Source organism: Passer domesticus, chromosome 4, assembly GCF_036417665.1.
Source record: "Passer domesticus isolate bPasDom1 chromosome 4, bPasDom1.hap1, whole genome shotgun sequence".
NCBI classification, from domain to species: Eukaryota; Metazoa; Chordata; class Aves; order Passeriformes; family Passeridae; genus Passer; species Passer domesticus.
Window position 1 is genome coordinate 17,961,337 of NC_087477.1, and position 23,907 is coordinate 17,985,243.

General features: G+C 40.2%; 1 long non-coding RNA gene across 1 annotated transcript in view; it reads left to right on the top strand.

Annotated features, from left to right (window-relative positions):
* Positions 1-3,277, top strand: part of LOC135298644 (uncharacterized) — a 77,419-nt gene extending 74,142 nt beyond the window's left edge. Inside the window, exon 2 of the long non-coding RNA XR_010360680.1 lies at positions 537-3,277. This is a non-coding gene — a long non-coding RNA (uncharacterized LOC135298644). The remainder of the gene's footprint in view (positions 1-536) is intronic.
* The last annotated feature ends 20,630 nt before the right edge of the window (positions 3,278-23,907 follow it).

Here is a 23,907-nt window from a genome sequence, read left to right on the forward strand (position 1 = left end):
TCATTTTCTTCTGGACCACCAGCTGTAGCGACTCAAGGCAGATTAACCAGAAAATGATTGGTTTCAGCCCCTACTCAGCAGCATGAGCTAAATACCAAGTTACAGAAGGTGCCAGCACAGTGCTGTCTGCTAACTTGGTGACCACGTGGCATTTGGGTGTCCTGCTCCTATCTCAGCTCCCCTGGCATCTGTAGATGGCATGTTTGTATTCAGTGGCTACTTAATATGTGGCACTTGGGGACACAGCTTAGTGCTGGACTTGGCAGTGTAGGGTTAATAGTTGGACTCGATGGTCTGAGAGGTCTTTTCCAACCTAAATTATTCTATGTCTGATATTGAGTCACTTGGCAGTTTGTGCAGCCTTTAGCTGATGTTATGCTTTGTACACTAGATACAAAAACTTTTCTCATCATCTTTCATCCTCACTGATTCAGTTGGAAATCACCCCGCTGTATGTTTCCCATAGTTTATCTCGGGAATGCGTAGATAATGACCTCTCATTAAAAGAGAAGGAAACATTCAGCCTCCTATTTTAGTTTTTTTTCAGAGGAACAGCTGAATCCAAAGGGAAGATTTGGATGTTTTCCCCTCTTTGAAAAGTCAGCTACAGAAATTGAGGAGAGCAGACTTGAATCACCATTGGACAAGTGCTTTCAGTGCTTCTCTGGAGTAATTCACAGACATTCTTCTCCCTGTGGTGAAATATTTTGAAATCCCTTCTTTTTTCATCTGAATGGCAAATGCCAAAACCTCAGTGTTTTTCGTGAGGAATTCTTGTCTTCTGGCCAGCTCAGTTAGCTTCACAGCAAGAACTGGGAAGTTAAGTCTATGGCAAAGGGAGGATTTCCACATTCATGGGGAAGCAGGCAGCAGCTGCTTTCAGTCATTTGACCTCCTGTAGCACTGAGATATCAGACATTATAATCATGACACTATACAGAAAGTTATCAAATCAATTAATTCCTCAGGGATTTGACCATTATCTCTAATTTTTCTCTGAAAATGATTTAGTAAGGCTTAGACATTCATCTTGCAACTGAAGTTTATGCCAGGAAATTTTCACAGCAGCTATCAAGTACTCCATGCTAACATAAAAAAAAAAAAAAGGCCAAATCCAAATGATGCATTCTCTCAATTCCATGCTGAAGAGTATTTCCTTTCTTAATCAGAGTACATATTGCTATGGTCTAACCTGTCAGCCATAATCTGAGCTCTGTCTTCAGCTTGACCTATGCCTGTGTTGTACCTTTTGCTGGTTCTGTTTCACATTAACTCAACGACAGGGCAGTTTTTATCCAGCTGGAATATTTGACTGGGTTTTTCCTTGTGTCTTGTGCAGGACAGCTACAGTTCTCTCTTGAGCAGCTGCTGCAGAGTGTGGTTGCCGAGACTGCACTCCTAGATCATAGTTTTGAGTACCTCTCCTTTCCCTCAATGTCCTTCTTGACCTCAGTCTGAAGGCCCTTCCTTCCCCCTCTACTGGTCAGCCTTGTGACTCCTCCATCCAGTCTGCCAATCCCTATTGACAATCTTGTTTTTCCCAACAAGCTCCTTTCAGCTATCCAGGGGGAATGGCAATCCCATATTCTCCTTCAGTGCTGTCCTTCAAACTCCTCTTCATCAGTGTGTTACCAGTCCCTCTGCTGGGGAAGGATGATGATGTGCATGTGACTTCAGGATGATTTCACCATTTTTTTGGTTATTTTCTCTGTCCAGATATTGCTTTTCTCCCACAGCTTTTCTTCCTGTGCATAAGTTGGGAGTGAGTTAACAGTTTTGCCATACCCACACCAACTGAATGTGAATTCAGCCATGACTCAGGATTAGGGGTCTCTTATCAGGAAGCTTTCCTGGAGTCCTGAAATATTCCATGGAAACAAGAAAAGCGTTTTTTACTCTTCAGCTCATTACAGACTGCAAGGACTGAATATTCAGTTTGGTACTGAAGGCTATGCAGGTCTGGATCCCAAGCAGTGTGGATTATTTGACACAGTTTGAGGCCATAACTTATCTGCAATTCAGAACACGAAAACTACTTTCTACTGGGTTCCTAGATTTTTGACTTCATAACCTGAATTACAATGATTTCTTGTTGTGCCTGAGCAGAGTCCACAAACTCTGCAATTTACTGCTTCCTGCAACAGTCTGACACAGTCCCCTGTGGGAGAAAAATAAGTTAAATGGAGAACTTTTTCCTCTTAAAGAATTATATTGATCTTGCAGATGCTGAGTTGACTCACAGTGTTTCCTTAGAGCACTTGGCTGCAGTTTCACTTAAGAGTAAATATAAGAGTCCTATCATCTTCTTTCCCTTTAATCCTAAGCATTATAATCTCTGTCAGTGTAATGCAGTTTTTCTTTTGTAGATGAGATTAAACAATATGAAACAGCTCTTCAATGTTCACTAAATTCTGTGATTTCCCAACTATAACTATCTAATTTCTCTCCAAAACCTGTGGTTTATATGCAGCCTGAATTTCAAGTGCAATATATAGAAAATATAAATCTTTAATTTTGAGATATGGTTTACACTGATCTTTCCTGGTGTGTGTTTTTTTTTTTTCAAAAACCACAAGAGTGAAGCTCAAGTAGCCTACTTGAGAGAGAAAATTCATCATGTCTCTACTCCAAGGCTCTTGTGTTGTTTAAGGGCTAGATAGACTGTGGTAAATAATCCACAGACCGTCACAGGAGGCAATGCTGGCTCACATTCCTTCTGGAAGAGCACAGGCTTGCATCTTTTGGTATCCTCCTCCTTCTTTTACCTCTTTTCTCTGAACGGGAATGAAGAGGTTCTTTTGTCTCTGGAGATTTCTGTGATGTTTATTTGACACAGACCTTTGTAGTGTGATTTCAGTTTGACCGGGCCCCTCGAGGTTGGTTTCCACATTCTGCTACAATATGTCCTTCCCTGCAGACTGTAACCTGAGTTTCCAAAATGAGGAGGGCTTTTGGCATGTGAAGAGTGAATCTGCCTCCTTTTCATCAGGATATACAAAGATACCTATAGAGATGTATGTAGAGATATGTAAATGATATGCAACGAGTATGTGCCCAGCTGCTGGAACTCAGCTAGGGAGCAGGCAGTGATTTTTCTCCCTGGGGACAACCTTGTGGACATCATCAGATGTGCATACCAGTGATTTTATACTATTGGCTGCTTTGCCAAAGCACACCAAATCCAAGCAACCTTTGCTTTCATTCTGCAGAGTTCCTGTGACTGACGATGACTCTGACAGGCAGCTGGTGTTTCCACAGAAACTATGTTTAGAGCAAATTCTTTTAGCTCCCCTTAGTAAATAAAAAAAAGAAAAAAAAATTAGTTTCTGACACTGCATTTTACAGGTAATTGATTTTTAAAAATGACTTTGCTTTCTCATTTATGGTCAGGAAGCAATAAAACCACCCCCACAGTTCAGTTCAGAAATTCACCACAGAGATGTTGCAAGTAGAGAGAGCCAGGAAAAGAGCGAGTGTACAATACTTTTAAAACCAGGCAGCACATTTCTCTATAATGGTGGATAACCTCAATAATTTTCCCTTCCTTCTCAGAGCACAAAGGATATCATACTCATGAGAATTATACCTCAGCCCTTCAAATGCTGCTGTTATACAGCTTAATCAGAGATGAGATTTGTTTGAATGAATTTGCTGCAGGCAGCCACTGGGCATTACTCTAGAAACAGCTTTCCTAAGTCTATCTCAGGCTTTGTTACTAAAATTTTGATGTGTTTTCCCTATGGATTTTAGTGGCTGCAGGTGATTATGGGATACTGTGACATAGCAAATAATTGCAATTTCTTTTTGAGACCTTTTTCAGACCACTTTTTGGAAGGGTTCTTGTTGCTTTCAGAAGGAGCCTTTTGCTGGTTAGAAAAATTAGTTAGTACTTGTATTACATGAGTTTTGCAGTTTTCTCTGTGGCACCTTATCCAAGTTACTGTGGCAACTGTGGCCTGAGAGTTCTCTGCCTTATGGATGGGCAAATAATGTGAACATTAAAGAGGCGTGCTGGGGTCAGAGGTTGGCTGATGTTTGTTTAATTGAGTCCTGTGGCACAAGCTGGAAAACCCTCAGCAGGGAGCATTGTCATTCAGGGCACATAAGAATCCTGGAATAGGTCAAATAATTTGAGTCTGACCCTCCTGCATCTGGTGAAGCTTTAGCGTTTGGTGCACAGTGATTTTAAGCTGCATCTTAAGCTGCATTTCCTAAATTTCCAATTTCCTGATCCTAAACATGCTAAATCTATTCTTGTGCAATAGTGAAACACAAAGTCCAGGCCCTGTCATGAAAGATAGCTACTACTGGGTTTCTGGTTTTGAATTACAATAAGATAGATTCTGCAGTGCTTTAGAGTTTCCCTTCACATCCAGTTTATGGGGAGAAAAAATGAAAAAGAAGGTAAAATATGATGAAGTTTTCTCTAGTTTAAAACAATTCTGCTCCTGAATGAGATGGCTGGCACAAATCACTGATGGATGCTGAATGCAGAATGATGTGCTGAGTTTGCAGTGCAAGCTGAAAAGGAAACAGATATTCCTGAACAGAGAGATGGGAATTTCCCAATGTGCACATAGTACCAGTGTGTGCCAGGAACAGCAGAAGATCTTTAATGCACAGAAGGGATTTAATGACTTAATGAACCTGCTGTACTGAATTAGTCAAAACCCAGCAAGTAAAGGTTTTAGAAAAACATGCTGACTTCTGGCAAAACTGCTTATTTACTGGACTTCACTTATTTTATGGGCCATGATAGACCTTTCACATTATATATATATATATATATATATAATTACTTTCACATTATATATGAGAATAATTACCAGAATTTCAGTGAAGTAGCTGCCTCTTTATTTTCTGGGAAAAGTTCATGTGTATACAGAAAAAAAATTCCTCATTTATACACATGATTTCCCTCAGAATACCCAAAAGCCTGAGGATGTTACCCAAGTGCACTCCCTGTTGAAATTTAATTTCACTAATAAATGATTATACTGTAGGCTATACCATCCAGGGGAAGATTAATAATGATAATTGTGAGAAAAAAAACCAGAAGTATTTTAATGTATCATAAAGGTCAGGCCTAAGTAATCTCCAGCAACACCTTAGCATAAGTAAGGCTGCACATAAAAATGCATATCATTTGAAATTCTGCACAACCTCCCCCTGCATAAGGCAGATTCCTCATTTCCAGTTGAGCTGGGACAATTTATAGCATCTGGCAGCTCAGCTATACACATTTTAAATGTACATGTTCAGGAGGGAATATTATTTTAAAAGCATGCAAAGCATTGTTTTCAGAGAAAAGGAAGCAAAAGTTATGTATTGCAAAAAAGTCGGACATGCCTCTGTTTCAGTTTTAGAAACCTGGCCTATATTCCTGAAGTGGTTTGGAACCGCAGGCCAAGTTCCAAGGGGAACACCCTGCTCCCCATGGGGAAGGATTTATGATTTTATTCAGGATGTATGAAACGTGATGATTTTGGCTGGAGTTCAGGAAGCAGAAGAGGGGAGCAGAGTCTCCATTCATTTACACCCCCGCCTGTTGTTAGTGAAGTTTTAATGACAACGAACAAAGGCAGAACGTGGGCTGCAGAATGGGAACTGTGGGCTTTGTAAAAATGGCCAAAAATCAAATTGCTTCTGTGAGCAGGAGCTGCTGGTGCTGGCAGAGCTCTGAAAAACAAGGTTGCAGCTGAAAGCAAGAGCTGATTTTGAGAGCCCCTGTTAGGGACCTTCCTTCCAGACCCTGAGTTCACGTTCTCTCTGACCTACTGAAATGATCTGTTACAATGCAGTGTGAACTCAACCTTTGGAAATAGAAGCAGCCAGTAGTGTTTCCAAAATTCGTGGGTGTGCAGACATGTAGCTGTATTCCCGGAATATGCAGGAACTTTTCACCCCCTGAGCTGCACAAATGGACATCTGTGCATTTGAGGGAAGCTGCTTGACATGGAATTTTTAAAACCTAAGTAAAGTTCACAGTATCCAGTCATTTGAAAGAAATGCTTCCCACTGTTCCTTCTTGCTGATAATTTAGGGTTATCTAACACATGGCAACTTTCCTTTAATGAGAGCAGTGTGTGTGTGGGGAGAATCCCTATCTGAAAGAAGCAGTGCTGAGCCAGATCCCTGGCTTGCATCCATTGCCTTGCATGAGGCAATTCCTCAGCACCCCTAAGCTTCAGGAGCCTGGCCCCTGCAGCATCCTCTTTCTGTGCCTTCCATGGGGGAGAACAGGCTTGGGATGTAGCTGAGGCCAGCCAGGAGGGAGGCTTAAACCATCTGTGAACTCTGGCAAGCCCCAGCTGCTGTAGCAGCCCTTGGGAGGATGTTGCAGCTGAAGACAATTTTGAACAGTCTGAAGCAGCTCTGAGCTGCTGAGTGGGGTCCCTGCAGGCCCCTGCCTGGGATGGAAAGTCCAAAGATTCTTGTGGATCCTTGTCTGGCTGTGGGAGGTTGTGACCAAGTATCTGCACTGAAATATGCTGTCAATACCTTCAAAAGAGAGACATGGGCCTTGCTGGGTGGGAGCAAGGTCACCCCACCCGTCATCTAAACATATCTGCATTTTGTAAGCAAGGCAATAACCTAATGAAACCCTTGAAGCAGCAGATATTGCCTGGGAGGCTGAAAGTGAGAAGGGAACTCATGAGCTGGGTTCCACCTGGGATTGTGAGAGCCTTGAGGTCATCGACAAAGATGTCTTGACTTGAAACCCTAAACTTTCTTTGGGATTTGCTGTGCACCAGAATAGTCAAGTATGGAGTGATTTATTGGCATTTTATGCAGATAGAAGAGCTGCTCTGAAGGGAGACAAATTTGCTATTGAAATGGCTTTCTTTGTGATGGAAATACAAATAAAATGCTTGGCTTGTTTCATGTCACAATGTAGATTGAAATCTTCTCCATGGCCTCAGAGAGAGAGTGGGCTCATACCCACCACAGATATACTATGTCAGCTATCATTACGTTTTTCACATAGTACCATTTACACATGCACATAATGGATCTGTGATCAAGGTAAAGCTTCCACGGCCTCAAATTGATGAAAAAGCAGCAGCAGTGCAGCAGTATGCCCCTGGGAAACCAGAACATCACCACTACAAGTGTTAGCCACTGCAAATTTAAAATCTGAGACTCTCACCGTACTAAGCTGCTCATGTCTTTCTGCCTCCTCATGTACTAATACTCCTAAATAAATAAAATATCAAAATGTAATTACAGGATAGATTCTTAACTTTCCCTCAGCTGGAATATACATCCAGCTGCTTTGTTAATATTGCCATTCAGGTACAATTTAAAATCAGCAGAGAAAGTCATTCCAGAACCTGCACCAGAAGGTCACAAACTCCCTTTGAAAGCACTGATACTTCCTTTTGTTCCCTCTTATGTATCTCATTACAAATTACTAAATCCTACTGCTATTTGAGAACTTTTAGATTCTAATCAGTACTTTGATGAATGTGCAGCACAATAATGCAGATGAGTGATGTCACTCTTTAAGCACACAGCAGCGTGCAGGGACAAAAAGGTGGGGAAACCATTCAAAAGCTCTGGGACCTTTGTGATCTGGGAGCTTCGTTTGAAACCCATCCCGACTGTAAATTGTTGCCTAACAACTTGACATTGTTAAAGTGTCTAATTAAACCTTAAAAAAACCCCCATGCAAATACAAAGTGTTCATCTTAGATTGTGAAGGGTTGCCTTTATGTTGGTAAAATAGAATGAAAATCCGGGATAAGGAAATGTTACAGAAGTCGACTTGAATAGATAAGAAGGAAACATGAATAAGTTCAACAATGTCAGCATTTAAAGAGCTTTTCTTTAGCAACTGGGTAACTTCCTAATGCTTTGTGCTACAGTATAAGAGGCTGCTTATTAAATGAAATAGAGGTAAACATCACAGCCTTTTTTCATGTAATAAAAACAATGTAGCCAGGTGTTAAAAAGATAAGCAAAAATCTTTTAAGCAAAATTTTTTTAAAAGGCTCTTTTTGTAAAATGTAATGAAACCAAATGTTTGAAATGAAACTCATAAAAATAAACATAAGCTGTGTAATTTTTCTGCCACAGGTGCCATGGTCTTGATCTTAGTCTGTTTAAAACCCTTATATTCAGTATTTGCATTGGGTATGAAAATTCTATAGGAACTATTCTTGATTAAAGCAATGCTGAAGGATTCAAGGGCAGTGCTATGAATTTAGGTGGCAAGGGATGATGCCTGTCCTTTCTGATAGAGTCTATTTAATTCTTTGCCTGTGTGATTATGCTTTATGATATGAATTGTAATTGTGATTATAAAGGAGGGACCTTGCTTTAGTTTAAAACATGCACCATTATACCAAGATAATTGGGGAATTTCCTGTAAAAAGAACTTTCCTGCCACCTCACACTGTGTCTGGATAGTAGTTTGTTATGTGGTGCCCCTCCTCAGAGGTGCTGCTACCTGGAAGCATCCACCTTTTAATAACTTTTATCCTTTTTTCTTCCAGGGACTTCTGGGGCTCCCAGCTGAAGTACAAGAAAAGGATCTTTTCCTACATTTTAGGTAATCAATGGTGTTTCTTGGTTGTAAATGGGATTAAGTGATCTTGTGATTGAAATAGCTTAAAAATACCAAACCACTTTTAAGTCTGCCACCAGAAGTGAGCACATATTTCATGGTATGGGGTCTGATAATAGTTATTCATTAGTGCTTATTTTCAGCTCCAGAATTATAAACCAGCTTCCCGGCTCCACGCTTGGAAATTAATCCTCTCTCTCTTTGTTTTCCTATCCCCTTCTTTATGGGTGTATATATACATTTGAACAACTGCAATTGCCTGTGCTGTTTTATCTGGGAAGACCATTGTACAAACCTAAAGCTTTTCCCTGCTCAAAGTGGGTTTTTCTTACGGTGTCACTTTGATTATGGCAGGGTCCTGTCTACTCAACACTTAAGCATGTTGTGTCACCACATGGTTAACATTTAAAGCTGCTTTAGCAGTGAAAGTCAGTCTCACTCACATACTTTTCCCCTTTGTTGATCTTAATATGGGAAGTCACTATCCTTTAACTGGACAAATTTATTTCAAAATGAGCTTGAAACGCACACAGGTCATAGCAACTGTATCAGTTCATATAATTCCCTCTTCTTCTATCATCTCTGATACATCTGATGCACTTTAAAAGATCCTGGGAATAAGATAAACTGGAAGAAGTCTCCAGTTATTTTGAAAGGATCAGGGAGCCTGAAACATTGAAGGGGTCACCTTGAATCTGTGCAAGTATGAGAAAGGCAGACATGCCAGCCCAGATGGTCTTTCTTTATACTTTTTATGCTATAAAAGGGGCATTACTGTTGCTTGCATGGAAGGGTTTTTATGATCAAGAGCAGAAGAAAAGGATTTAGAATTGTTAATATACTGCTTGAGTGCTTAGCCATTTATATTTACAGTAATTGCTTCTGGAAAAAAAAAGTCCTACTCCTGCCAAGTGTAGGAAAAATAAAGGCTGATTGAATTAAGTCTGGGAACCAGTTTGATTAGAAACTGAAACAAATCTCCTAGGACTCTAGAAACCCAGTTCATTTGTGGCATTCCTTCCATAATCTAATGGGCTCTGATGCTTGATACTGAATGATAAGAAATGCTTATTTCTGAAAACAGCTGTTGTGGGTTTGGTAGTTTGGAACTGCTTTTGAGAGCTGAATGTAAACCATAAATATGTGAAAATGCAGGCAAGTCAGATTGTTCCTCCAGATAGGACTGGAACCCATGGTCATTGCTTCAGAAACGTTCACAGAAAAGTAGTAGAATTACACCTTTCACTTTTGGAAAGAAAAGCAAGACCACCATTATTCTAGTGAGACTGCACAGGGTCTGTAATATGTGCTCTGTGACTTACAGCAGGCACTGGGTGGTACCACAGATCAGCATCTTGGTATTTTCTGCTTTCTGAACTCTACCCTGTGCCTTTATGCTGGGATGGTGCTGGCATTGCTTCAGAATCTGATTAAAAGAAAAACATTTCTGTTCTGCACTCATGTTAACATTACTCAGGCCTCTAAATGCTTGAAAAATTATGGCCCTGCTTTCTAACTTTTCCATCACTCATTAAAACTTGCAAGGGATGTTTGGCTCTAAGTGCCTTGTAGAGTTTGGGGCCCTTCACCTTTAGCATGGCTTCAAGTGCAAAACTGAAAATAGGTTTCTTACAGCATTTTGTCGGGCACAAGTTGGGAGCTGAGAGCAACAAACTCCTTTGGTCATGAGATGAACTTCACTCCTGTTGTTTCCAGTTACCACAGTTAAGTTAGGTGTGAACTCCTTAGGTTGTCCCTAATGTAATCCACAGGATCAAGACTTCTGTATGTCACAATCCCTGAAAAAGCTCTGTAGTTTTGCACATTTTTAAACAGAAAAATTATTTTTTTTCTTTATTCCTAAATGTAAAGATGGCATTTTTGAAAAGAAGTTCTGTAGTGACAGATGCATTTCACAGGTAGCTAAAACAGCTACCTGTTTTGCAGGTAGCTCTTTGAAAATGATGAAATGAACAATAATTATAATTTTATATAGTGTATAATTATCTATTATTTACAGAATAAAGAGTGAATAGTGGAAGTAAAGATCATGTCATAACCTGCAGTATGAAGTGCTAGAGAGGAGCATTTTTCTAATGTGGCTGCATTTTTCATCATTCAGAAATTGTGGGAAAGTGTTTCTAAAATACAGCATGGGCAAACACTGATTTTCAAATTTGATTTCACGGAGCAGACAACACAACAATGAATTAACACTGACTTAATTTTAAAAATATTTAAACACCTGCTTTTTGGTATCAACTGATCATAGTAGAGTCTTGTTAAATGAAATTGGATTACTTTTATGCCTTTTAGCCTACTTTATACCAGGGCTGAACAATGTAAATTTAGCCCACACTTTGGAAAAAGGTTTTGATGTTCAATGGAATGACATTTGATAATTTTGCAACACTTGCAAAATGCAATTTTTTAGGAGAACATTTGTAAATAATTGTGTGCATAAGGCATTCAGTGGCAGTTTGCATACACAAATTTTGTGTGAATAGAATTAAAAAAAGTCATGTGGTGTAAGCTGGAAGTGTAACGCACAGGCACTCTATGTGTACTTGTGAAAAAAAAAAAGTTTTTCTAACCTGGCTTCCTTAGAACAAATTTATCCTGTTACGCCAGGATGATACACTGTGTTCCATCTTCTGCCTTAGCAACACAAAAGCTTTCCAAAAAAGAGGAAATTGAAAGCTTTTGGATTATAAACCTTTCCAAATCATTGGACATAAGCATTTATAATTTATTGACTGTATTCAGGAAGTAGATGGAATGAAAACTTGATGAATTAACATATTTAAATGAAGGTTATATGACTTTTACCAAAGATTTTTGTGACTCAAATCTGGGGAGCAGATGGGAGGGATGGAGCTGATATTTCAATACGTTCTTGCATATTTTCTGTGGTTTCTGTTTGGTTTGGTTGTGTGTTTGGTGGGATGGCTCCACAGCCACTTGGATTCTATGCCCAGAGCATTCTTGGGTGCACTTGCTCATTTTATGGCTGTTGGTTAAGGCCTGTAGGACACCCCACCTTCCTGAAGAAGCCCAAATAATTTTTAGAGGGTTCTATGGATGTGAGTTCAGTTTCAGGCTTAGGAAAGAGAAAGGATTCATTTCACTCTGGAGACTGAGGAGGAAGGAAGGAGGCTGGGAAAAGGAAGGACAAGGGAGCAATGGAAAGATAGGCAAGAGAAAGTGAGAGAAAGCATCATGTCTAAAAGGGAATATGAAAGGAGGAAAAAAAATTGCAGTCAGGCGTTGTTTTCCTTTGCTTTAAATGCCCCATAAGCAGAGCAGTCAACAGGCAGACAATTATAGCACCAGGCACTTGAGATTACGTTAGGGTGCAGAACAAGCTTTGCTCTCCATGGTTTATGATATCCTCTGAACCTTCTGGAAGGATAAATGATATAACTTGACGTGACTCATACAGGAAAGCAGATAATCAGTGGTGTGCCATAATGCAAGTGAGAAAAAGACAAAATAGTCAAAGAGTGCTTACACTGTGTTACTTTTATCTTCTGATATTGTTTATCATATTGGTATTATCATGATTATTTGCTAATGTTATCATATCACCTAATGACAAAAATTCCAGGCTTGGAGCCAAGATCCTAGACAAAACATCCTAATGCTTATGGCAGTTTCTCCCTTTGCTGGTTATTAAATTGTTTCTGTGAATGAAAATAACGATAACAACAAGGGGAAATGTACACCATGCCGAGACCAATTTCCTGCCACACCAGGAGGGTGGCACACAGCAGCCTCCTGCAGCTGGAATGATGTTCTGGGATGGAGGCAGCCTGAGTGAGGACCTGAGGACCGTGGCTGGAGTGACCTCTGGAATTGTGCTGCTGGCACTGAGGTCACAGATGCCTGATTTAGTCCTCCAGGCTGCAATGCCTTCCTGCACACTGAAAAATGAAAGTGCAGGAAAATAGGTCTGGCAGGGCCAGGAGGTGTTCAGCCTGAGGTTTCAGTATGGGTTTTCTGTAGGGATATCAGTTTCATGGCAAAGTTAAAACCTTCCCATCCATATCTGCATTTTACTGCCTTTTCTCTTCCTGTGTTTCTACCTATTAAGTTATGCTAAAGGGTACAGAGCAGACACTTGATGAAAATGGAGTGCCCTGGTTTTTCCAAAAAAATAACTAATAATTAAAAAAAAACCCCTATCATCTGCAGTTTTATGGAGAACCTTGATTTATGTGTCCTATTTTTCTAAACCCCTTTTCTTAATCCTTTTGTAGGCAGACTTGACATTTCCCAGAATTAGCTAATGTTATACCAGTAAAAACGTCCCTTGAAAAAGGGAAATATAAGGAACTTTTCTACTGAGGGTTGCATTTGATCATATTTTTTCCATTAGATCATGCTTCTGTGGAGTTCCTAGCCTCTCATTGGAAGATCCTGCTGGATCTTGAACTGCAATGTGTCCCTTACATTCATTAGTAGCTTATATTGGAAGCAAAGGGCTTCTGAGATTTTCAGCTGTAATTCAACAACATTATTCTTAAGTGGGAAGGTGAAAATTTATTTACTGAAAGTAAAATATTTGTTCTGGCCAGAATGCCATTTTTGCCACTAGTACTGATGCCTTTTAGATGAAATTTTGGTAGTAGGCTAGTAAGCCTGTGATTACAAACACAGGTGAATTTAATAAAAATTCAGTCTGCTCTCATTGCTTTTGGTGTGAATCCAGAGTATTTTACTGAAATCTATTGCCATCTGACTAAAACTTTGTTTCCAGGGGCTGCCAGTGTATACAGCATTTGGTGTTATCAGCCCAGGTATATTTAGATTTTCTCATCAATCTACTTTACAAGTAGCTAGGTGACATAAACTCATGTTACTGATGTGACAATTATCTGGTCTGGTGATTATGACCAATGTCAACAACTATAATTAAAATAATGCAAAACTGACCCCCTGAAGGAAGTATTTCTGTCCATTACATGCAGACAGACTGAACTCGAGAGTTGATTTCTTCTTCAGCCTGTCTAGCATTTCCACTCTGAAGTTTCGCCTCCCTTTTTGAATGTCCCAGAATTTCCAGTTTTGATCCCCTAAATGGAGGCACTGGAAGTGGCAGTCAGAACTTGCTGTGGAGGCTCTGAGTGTGCTGCACTGACAATGCCAGGCACTCAAATGCAGATGCTCTGAGCTCAGTGGTAGCTGCCTGGATTTAGCAGCTAAGCCTAAGGGTTCTTGTTTACACTTTTGGATCCGGCCTGGGCTTTTCCATGTCAGAAATTATTTAAACAGCTATTAGGCCTGCAACAAATTGCAGTGGAAAGATCAACAGAGCATGGAGAAGATCTGTTTACAAGGTGCCAGTGACCACTTGCATAACAAACCTGTCAATGATTTATAAAGTGTGCAGACAGGGTACCACAGAAAGTCTCACTCAAAACAATTGGTTACTCATTGCTGCATGGTTTCAGTGATCTCCTCATCTTCCTGGATGTGCTGGACAGCAGGAAGGCCCTGCCCTTCTCTTTAGCACCTGGTGATCCTTGGACAACTTTGCTGCCCTCTCGTAAATGAGTGTCAGCTTTCCTACAGAAGGACAGGGCTGCCTGCTGAAGTACAATGCTTGTTTTATTTGAATGTTCTCTGGGAAACAATTTAGAGAGCATCTATATCAAACAATTCCTGTGCTACAGTGTTTGTACCTCGGAGAGTTAGGTCAAGGGTTTTGGATCAAAGCCTAGCTGAGGCTGCGCACATCATGGGGCCCAGGGAGAGAAGCATTGAATTTCTTGCTTAAAATTGGCTGTTAAATGCAAATGCATCATCCTTTGTGTCCAAGCTGAGTATTCTGTATTTCTTCAGGCAGCAAACTGTTGAACAGATTCCACTTCATTTCAAGGTCTTTCCATCAGGCTCCTGATGAATTCATTAAGCTATATATTCATTACAGGTGATGAAAGGTATATAATCTTTCCGGAAAGGAAGTGGTCTGCTCCATAAATAAATCTAGTTTTGGAAATTAAAGATGTGCTAGAATGAAATACCTGGATCCAACAGTGCTGAAACGTGAGCAAAGCAATTGGAATGGCAGCTTTGGAAGGAGGCTGCTCACAGTGGAGTGGATAAACCTTGTGAAGTGTCCTGATGGTCTGAAACTTCAGGCTTTGCTGGATCAGGAGAGAAAGTACATTTCTTCCCAGGTTTTCTCTCAGTTGAAGCTTGATTTTGGTATTGTTGTTAAACTTGTTGGCAGAGGGAATTGCCCATGGGTACACTTTCTGTAGGAGTTGCATGCCAATGGAAAATGTTTTATAGCCATGGCAGTGTTAGTGGATCTCTGTGGTCTTCCTTAATCATTGGACACAGTCCAGTCAAAAATATGTTAGGATACAAACATAATCTGTGTTTGTGGAAAATCAAACATCCCAGCTAAGAGCTGAGCAGATCCTCCTCAGTGCTGACTGTGAACAAGGCAGGAACCAGGTGGAGTAAAGAGAAATAAATATTGACATCATATGAAAGCTATAGCGTTTTACATTGGGGTACCAATACATGACACAACCAACTTAAATGCTACCAGGATTCTATTTAAGTTTTGACTCTCCCTCCTCACTCTTTTCCAAAATTCCATTCTGATTTTGTGGAAAAGATATTGCCCTGGATGAAGCTCTCAAAAGCACTGCAAGGCTACTGTGGACAAAGGGGCTACAGTCAGTCACTTACCAGACACAATGTACTTTTTTTATAGTTTAATGTAGACTCAAAAGAAGAGCCACATTTTTAAATTTTAACATGACAAGTCATGTGCACCCACAAATCATGCTGCTGTCAGGTCTTAAAAAAGCCATCTTTTTGGAGAAAAAGTAGACTAATGCAGTTAAACAAAGCACATTACATGAGAAAGAGAAGCAAATCCACAGAAGGGAATTTAGTGTGCTACCTATTAGTACCTTTTAGGGTCCTTTTTCTGTGCTTCAAATATTAGATAGCAAGCTGGGAAAAAAGTGTAATCTTCCTTCAAGAATGTATTTCTTCCTTCAACATAAATATTAGTGTCTTAAAATGCAAGTTCCTCAGTGCATGAATGACAAACTTATTGTGCAGCAAGCAAATGCTTCATGGTATTGAAAGAGTTTTCCTTCATAAAATGCAGAGGCTAGAATGTTAAATCTTTTGAAGTTGCTCCTAAACATGTAATATTTAGCTTGAGAAGCAATAGTGAGGAAATGAACATGATAAGAGCTCATTCAGTAACAGCCCTAAATTGATTATTTCCTTCCTTATGTAAACTTATCAGTCAGCCCTTTGGGCTCACTTCCGAATACCAGCTCAGCACAAGAGTCTTATCACAAGGAAATGGAATGTAAAAGCCCTGACAATTTTGATAAGGCACGTACTTTGGTTATGATCCTATCTCTCCCCTCCTCCCTTTTAAATAATTCATCTGCTCTAAAAGGGGAGATGCCCTCCCTGTAACTGTGCTATAAATAAAAGTTGATGTTGTTATAGTCAGGATGGACCCTAATTATTTGTCCTGCTGGTTTCTCAGAATATTCTCAGGCAAAGAGACTGGAAGATATATTTAAAATTACAAGCAGCTTTGGAATGGAGCAGCATAGTGGTCTGGATAGATGATATCTGAGTTTTTAGTGACTCTTATGAGTTTCAGACATAATCTAAAGAATCTCAGTAGAGTGGATACCATAGGAAACTTAAGACTCTCAGTTTTTATTTGCCACTTATTTATTTGCCACCTTCACCCCACTCATGATGCTGTGGGTCTGACACCTACTTGTCATGACAGAAACCAGACTGAATAAAGATCCAACAGCTCACATTGCAAAAGCCAAACATGCAAACTTTAAAAAAAACTCTGCTCCACAAACAGCAAACCACACATTCAAACACACAAGGCAAAAGAAAACTGACAAACAAGCTCTACCCACCAGCCACCACAGACTAAAAGCTTCATGGTTTTACCAGCGAAAAGCACCAGCAGAACAACCTCAAATACAAATTTCACTTCACTCATTTGTCCCAGTAAAGTAATAATTTAAAGGGGTGCCTAGCAAATTTTGTGGTTCATCGCATACCAGGACAGCAAAGCCTGATAAAAGCACTCAAATGACAGAACTGGTTTTGTCTGAGATGTGATGACATGCTCCTTAAGCAAATGTTAAAGGCAGCAAATCCATGACCCAGTAAAATACACTCCAGACCATCAAAGTAGTTCTACAGCTTGATGAAATCCACTCGTCTCCCACAAGAATGACCTAAAACTCTTCAGAGAGATAAAAAAAAAGTGTGGAGGAATTCAGAAAGAATGTTTTTTAAGCAAACAGTGACATACCAAAGTTCAGTGTAACTTTTTCAGTGAAACCAAAAACTAAGCTAAACTTACCTGATTTATTTTTTCCACAGAAACTCAAATCTTGAGTCGTTTTATGCAAATCAGGGAAAAGCCATGACTGAGGCTGGATTGGCCAATAATTTTGATTGGCTGCTTACCCAAACCTCCTCTCAGGAATACTTCTCATCCAAACAACATCTCATCATTGTAAACCAACAGGGGTCTTAATCCTGGCAGTGTTGAAGTGCATGGCAAAGATACCATTGATCTTCATAGGGTTAGGATTTCTCCAGAATTTTCATGATGCTTTGCATGAGGAAGCCCTTAGATAATTTCACAAGATATCCTAAGTGTTTTATATTGGAAAAAAATGTTGCAGTAACAAGTCTTTTTGGTGAAGCAGTAGCTAAGACTGCAAAAAAGTCACGGAGCAAATCCAGAAAGTTCTTGCAGGCACATGAACAGACAGAGGAAAGGAAGGCTTTTTGATGGAAGGTGTGGGATCAGCGTAGATTAATCGATGAACTTTTTAAACTCTGTGTTTTCTATACTATACCAATACCACCACACATGAAACAGACTGTACCTAGTAGAGGGGAAATCTTGTTAACATTTCTGGTGAAAAAAATCAGTATTAGCAGGGATAAGGAAAAAAACTACACATTTGCACAGTGAATGCTAGGTAGCAAAATAAAAAAGGGTGTAACTGCCTTGCCTGTCATTTATTTCTTTGGGCCTACAGTAGCAAAGTCCTCAGGGAAAGAAATTACAGTAGCAGATATTATCTTATTTTACTGCTGTATTTGCTATCTTAAATTAATAGTGCGTAGGATTTTGATTATACTTGATATAATTAATCATGAGTCTGTTTTGTTATACAAGCCAGTAAAGAGCACTTTGCTGCTCCATGAAGCCTGGCTTGTTTTATGGAGTTTAAATTAGGGCTTCAAGATATTAGTGAGGTGGACAAATACTACTGCTGAAATTCTCAGTCCAACCACCAAACACAATTTGTGCACAGCTGAGCCTCCTCAGGCTGGGTTCTGCCACCCTCACTCAATGGAGTACTATACTGTGAGAAGAGGTGCATGGAAAAATGTTGTGGTCTGCTTAGAGGTGGCAGAATTGGTTGTTTATTTAGGTCAAACAGACTCAAGTACTTGGAGACCTTATGTAATGCACTGGCATGGTGTGAAGGAGCTGTGTACAGGAGGAGAGGCACAGATGGAATAACTGCACGTTCTCTAGCAGGTGTCTGATGACATTTCATGGTAACCTGGAGACAACTGTGTGGCCAGAGGGTTTCTAATAAAATATCTGCAGAGTCCCAGTGAAAACAAACCCCACAGAATTCTCAAACAAACCACATAAAACCAGACCAAACCAGAAAATTTAAAAGATCTTCATACACGGTGCTTAATAGTCATGAGGTTTAGGAAACACATGTTGATCACCTATTACCCAGACCAGTCTTCAGGCTTCTGTATTACTAGGAGTTTGGGCTGAATTCAGGTCTCAGGTATTTTAAAAGACAAAGCAGTACATTTTATTGTCTTGAAACTTGCAGGAGTTGTTTAGGGAGCTCAGCTAGTCTGTATGGATTAAGTAGAAAGAAATAAAGTCAGGTTGGTTTATTATCTAACAATAAATATGTTTCCTTCTTTGCAAAAAAGGATTGTGGCCTATTTTGCCTGCGTGCTTCACATGGCAGCATCAGGCTGTGGAAGCAAATCATTATCACATCCTGGCTCCTCCTTCTTAACATTGTTTAAAGCCCAGGGACTGGGAGGGAGCATGATTGTCAGGTTAGGTGCAGGTCGTCCTGCTTTCCTGAGAACCAGCTGTTTGCAGGTACCCTGGAGGGGTTTAGCCCTTGGCTTTAATTTCCATGGACATGTAATACAGGTGAGACAATTGAGATCTGGATCACTGCCTGTATAAATGGTAAAAATAACCTGCTGCAGACCAGACCTGTGTCCATCTCAGGTGGTATAACGTGATCAACCAAAATATACAATTTACAGTGGTATTAAGCTGACTTCTGGCATAGTAGGGTTTTTCAGTGTGGTTTTTTTTTTTCATGACCCCACGAGTGACATAGCAAAGAACATTGCACACTAATCTGTAAAGCTGCTGTACTTTAAATGTATATTAAATTCTCCACTGTACAGTAGCTGTACCAAGGAGCAGACTCCTTTCTTTTGGTGAGTTAATCTTGTGAATTAGCATTACAATGCAGCCTGAAGGAGCTCCCTCCCCTTCGATTTCCTTTTCTTTTGCAGTGGAACAGTCATTCACAGGACGCTCTTTGTTTCTGGAACCATGTCTTTGCTTTGCCAAACTTAGTTCCACCCCTGTGTCTAGTAGAGACCTGTTCCAAGATGTGTTCCACAGGCTGGGAACTGGCACAGGCAGCAGAAATGCTTTTCTTGCAAAACAGTCTCTGCAAGCATTTTATCTGCTCCCCGCCCTACTGAGGAAAGATTTTGTTGAAAGTAAGTAGACCTGTATAAATTTCCCTTGAGAATTTCTCCTTAAAAACATCCACATTTGAGGAAATGGCCCGTACATCTAAGTACAGATATTTCTCAGAGATCTTCTGTCACAATCTGTGACTCTTCAATGCTGCTCATTTGTGTAATGTGTTCATGGGAATACATTAATAAAGGAGCACAGATTGTTCTGGTTTTAATGGTTCCAAAATACATAGTCAATTCTGTGATGTACATTTCGCTTAATTATCTTTGGTATAAGAGTTTCCATTCCTTCAGATGCTGGATTCTCTGCTAGTGGGGGAAACTGCATCTTCCCCTTCAGAACCAATAATCTTAATAACTGCAATCTACACTTGGTACATTTATTTTGTGGGGTGTTGTTGACTCCTGAGACTTGCATATCCAAAGGTGACTTTGTCCTGATACAAACACATTGACATTCCCAGGGTCTGCATTGCCCTGTGGCGAATTTCAAGAGGAAAATAATAGCAGGAAGACAAGAAATATTGGAAATATTTGTTATAAAGTTGGAAACAAGTCTCACCAAACCTCAGATGATTTCTTTGTGGATGAAATGGAAGAAAATGTTTCAAAGGAACTGATTAAGCATCAGGTGTGACTCAGGCTCATAGAGGAATTTGTTCAGTACGAAATATTTTGCAGAACACAATTTTTCATTGAAGACAGAGACATGAAAGGGTCTAAGATAAAAATACTTACTATTTTTAGAAAAAGTGAGTAGCCCCTGTGTCTTATGCACCTGTCCTGGTGCCATGTAGATGGTTTCTGCATCATGTCTGTTCTACACAAAATGAACATGCTTTTTAATTGTCTAAGGGCTTGCTGAGGAATTGGTTTGTTAGGGTTACTGCAAATAAAGGAAGATCTCAGTAGTCAGTTACTTCTTTGTCTAAAAGAGGTCATTAAATTTGATGACAGAAGCTGTCAATGTATAAAAATATACAAGAGAATAGGATGTGAGAACAAACGCTGACAAGTGCAGTATACAGCCAGTGCTCTTGACAAGATACAGGGTTGAGCTGAACAAATGGCTCATAAAGCTCCTTTAGCAGGAGGACACTAAAATCCTTCCTCTAAGGTGATTTAGCTTTTTAGTAAGCATTTATATGGAGACAGGGGTCTATCCTGGTGGATGGGTTGCTTGCTTTTTCCAGGCACTGCAGACAGCACTGCAATATAACTTTAGTTTATTATGGCACTAAAACTATTAAACTGTGACTGTCTTTTTTTTTTTTTTTTCAACTTGAAGTGAGATTTGCCTCTAACCAAAAGGGGACAGCCATTCTTTTCCCATGCTGACTATTGTTTTTGGTGGGCAGCCATCTCGTGCCTTTTGAAAAAGCAAGAGCTCACTTTATGCTGAATAGCTGCAAGGAAAAATATAGAGTAGGCTACAGAGGTTGATCAGCAATTCACAACCACAATAGCTCCACTTAACATACAAAAAAGTTATAACATTTACTCCGTTCTCTGTCTTATGGATTAGCATTATTCAGATGATAAAAATTGGTAGTGTCCACTTCCCTGGGGCACAAGAGCCATGGTGGGCATAGGGAGAGCCCAGGTCAGGAGCCCTCCCATGAGGATCAGGATCTGATTGATGCCCCAGGTAGCAGACAGCTATGGTGACTTGCTGCCAGGAGACAGCCACCTCTGTGAGTAGGTGTGGGAGTTGGATATGTGGAAATCCCAGATCTCTTGGAATCAAGTTTCTGTTCAGGTGGGTGACCATGCTGGACTGGGGTGGGGGGCTGTCTCCTCTGTCTGATGTCCTGGTCTGCTTGTATCTAGCTCTGGTGTCACCACTGCTCCTGACTGCTGCTCCTGACTGCTCCTGCCAGCTCTGTCCCTACCCATCATGTCCCCACCATGGCATGGGGCTCCTGAAAAAGCCTGGTAGGCCCAGGGTGCTGGGTTCATTCATTTATTCCAGTGTAGAAGCTTATTCTGGAGAGATGCATAGAAACTCTCATTCCAGCTTGCAAAAGTGTTTTGTGTTTTTCAAAGTCACTCTGAGGTCACAGAGTCCTCTGAATCACTGAGGTCACTTAGACACAACCAAAATGTCTTTGAGAGTCCTTTGAAAGTTGCTGCCAGTATTTTCTCTGACCGGGTCATTATCTGCTTACTGGGAAACAGGAGGTTTTGTAATACACATTTTCTGTCAAACTGAGTGTTTGCAACATGTGAGTCCTCATTTGGGCTGGAAGCTCCTCTTTAAATTAATGAGATAGATTAGGAAAAAGAAATATCTAAGGACACTGACAAATCAACACTTTCAAACCCAGGTTTCTGATAGTATTTGAGCCTCATGGAAGCTTTAGATAAATTCTTTATTGATTTTATTCTACTGTTTCTTCACATGGAGTATTTCGATGAAATGAGCTTTGCCTTCCCACAGCAATCTATGTGTTGATGAAGAAGGGATGTACACTCTATTATAAACAACCTCTGTTACAGGAGCTCTCACATACCTTGCTGTGTTGAAAAGAAAAGAAAAACATATGGGCAGCCATCACAGGCAAGCACCAGTCCTCAGTCAAGGCCAGGGGCTGTGGGTCTGGTCCAGGGTGATGGAAATCTGGTGCTGTGCAGAGCCTAACCCAGAGCAGGAGCCTGTCAGTGCTGCTCCCCACAGACATGACAATGCCTCAGCAGAGCAGCCCCTCATTCCCTAGGAAGCCTCAGCAAAAACCTCAACATTTCAGTTTAGTCCAGGAACACCAAGAACTCAGAGTGGAACACACATCTGCTCCATATGGACACCAATCATGAGCTTTAAGCTGTCTCTGAGACTCTTTCTGGATCTGTTTTTTTCACCTTTTGCTCTATGACAAATCCCAGTAAACACATATAAGCAGATTGTTTTTATTATCCACAAATCCCACAACACTGGGTATGTTTTCCACTATATCTCTTTCACTCCAACAGAGGAAAAAAATTATAAACACTGCCATGTATCCAAGTCAGAAACCACAGCTGATGTCATGCCTGTTATTATTCAGGTTAACTGGTCTACCCTGGCATATTCTGAGTTTAAACTCATACCTAACCTTAACTCCAGAGTGATGGTCCTATGAAGATCCAACCTTTAACACTTCAAACCCTTGTGGTCCTTTTGAAGACCCTGTTGTGGGGCTTTGAGTCATTTCTGCCTGACTGAACATTGTACAAAATGCTTAAAATTTTATTAACCCACTGATTGTATTTGATGCCTGACAAAAGGAAACAACAAAGGGCAGCAGCCAGCAGGTACATCAGGAAAACACAGCAGGCTTGCACAGAATGGCAGCTCTGCATCCTAAGTGGATGAGACAGACAATTATTTACTACATTTTGAGAGCACCTGGCACTCAGTCTCTTGGCCATCAGGACAACTCAGTGGAAAGGGTGTTTATCACAGTGCCCTGTTAAGTGGATTTGGCTACAACAGAAATAAACAAAACAGCCTCTGGAAAAGTTTCAGGGCTTTCAAACTGGTGAGTGCTCTGGTGTTGCAGACAGCTCAGGTCATTTATTAGGAGCCAAAGAGTCAGCACAAATGACAATATGCACTTTTGTGTTTTGTTGGTGTCTTCTAATTTTGTTTGTTTCCTTGTAAAGAAGGGGGATTTCATTCATCTGTAATAACCCCATCACTTCAAAATAATCTCCAATCTGCCACTCTAACAGATCCAACATCTCTTTTCAAATTTTTTTCTAATTCTTTCCTTTGCTCTGGTCCTCATAAGGAGCCTCTCCTTTGCTGCTCTGCTTTTCTTATGTGACACGAAGGAGAAAATTCTGATTTCCTGTGAATGTGCTAAGCCATTTAAATTTTTACTAACCACTGCAATACATGCTGCCTGCTTTTCAGGAGCGCTGTCTTGGTAGATGATCTAAAATGGATGGATTGCATGCTACAGATTCTGGGATGTAATAATCTTACAATCTTGCATCTTGCACACAAATGTTGCAGGATTTTCTTGTTGGATGTTTTCTGCAACCAGATGTTGAATTCCTAAGCCACAGAATGGGCCTCCCCTAACTTCTAGCCAAATATCACTATTCATTTCATTTCAAATGAATAATGTCAAATCATTTCTGAGTTCATCATGTTACCCAATTTTCTAGGCTCAGAAAGTTCAAGAAATGCAAGACGGAAATCCAAGACTTTGTTTTCAGATCTGGAAGCTTTGGCTGATAGGAATATCAATACTATAAAACAGAAAAAAATGTCAGCACTTTCACCTTATCATGGCCTAATATGAGGCAAGAAGTAGTTTTTATTCTCAGCAATTCCTATTTTTTTAATGTATAATTTATCTGAATCTTCAGTTTTACATTTTGAGAAGAAAAATTTGCTTCTGTCTGGTTCAGAAGGTGAAGCACAATATATAATTCCTTTAATTATGCCATGAGAATCTCCCTGCTCAAACTTGGTCCAGCTAGACCAGGTTGTTCAGGGCTGGTTCAGTCAAGTTTGGAGCATCTCTTCCAACAGGTTAATA